The sequence below is a fragment of the Aegilops tauschii genome, unplaced genomic scaffold (genome assembly GCF_002575655.3).
Source record: "Aegilops tauschii subsp. strangulata cultivar AL8/78 unplaced genomic scaffold, Aet v6.0 ptg000683l_obj, whole genome shotgun sequence".
Taxonomy (NCBI): Eukaryota; Viridiplantae; Streptophyta; class Magnoliopsida; order Poales; family Poaceae; genus Aegilops; species Aegilops tauschii.
The window spans coordinates 2,501-3,335 of NW_027332916.1; the positions used below are offsets into that span (position 1 = coordinate 2,501).

General features: G+C 37.4%; 1 non-coding gene across 1 annotated transcript in view; it reads right to left on the reverse strand.

Moving 5' to 3' along the window:
* The window catches only part of TRNAN-GUU (transfer RNA asparagine (anticodon GUU)), a 72-nt gene extending 63 nt beyond the window's left edge, over positions 1-9 (reverse strand). Inside the window, exon 1 of the tRNA in view lies at positions 1-9. This exon is cut by the window's left edge and continues 63 nt beyond it. This is a non-coding gene — a tRNA (tRNA-Asn).
* Positions 10-835: the final 826 nt, after the last annotated feature.

The window sequence follows — 835 nt, forward strand, 5'->3', positions numbered from 1 at the left end:
TACTGAGGAACAAGGGGGGATTCGACCTCCTAGAGTTCAACTCCCGCTCTCAACCCATGAACAATATGAGTCCGAAGCTTCTTTCGTAACTCCCATAATTTCTTCGTAGTGGCTCCGTTCCATGCCTCATTTCATAGGGAAGCCCAAAGTGGCTCTATTTCATTCTATTTCACTTCCTAGCACTTCCTATCATTTAATATCCATCCCTTTGGTCTTATTGACATAAGAGATGTCATTTATAGTCTATCTCTTTCTATATATGGAAAGTCAAGAAATTCTCATCGAAACATCGAGAAATTGTGCATATAGAAAACTCTAAAGAAAGAAAAAAAGGAGACCCATGCCATGATTTTCAAATCTTTTCTATTTAGTAGTCTAAGTTTCTCGATGAGGATAATTAATTCGGTCGTTGTGGTCGGACTCTATTATGGATTTCTGACTACATTCTCCATAGGTCCCTCTTAGATCTTCTTTCTCCAATCTTGGATTAGGGAAGAAGGAGATATTCGCGACTACTGGCGATTTCATTATGGGGCAGCTCATGATCTTCATATCGATCTATTATCCACCTCTGTATCTATTCTTTCTTAGCTAAACAGGTGGAAGATCTATCCAATTTGGTTATATTATATCATGGACTCGAAAAACGGATCTGAATTTGACTGAAATGCACGATCTTCACAGGTATCACTTTTCACGATACCTAAAAGGTGGAATAGCGATTTTCGAACCATTTCCTATAAGAGAATGGTTTCCATTACTTTGAGAAATGGATTCTTATATCAAACTATAGCTATTGCATTAAAGAAGAAAAGAAACTAATAGAAGTCGAAGA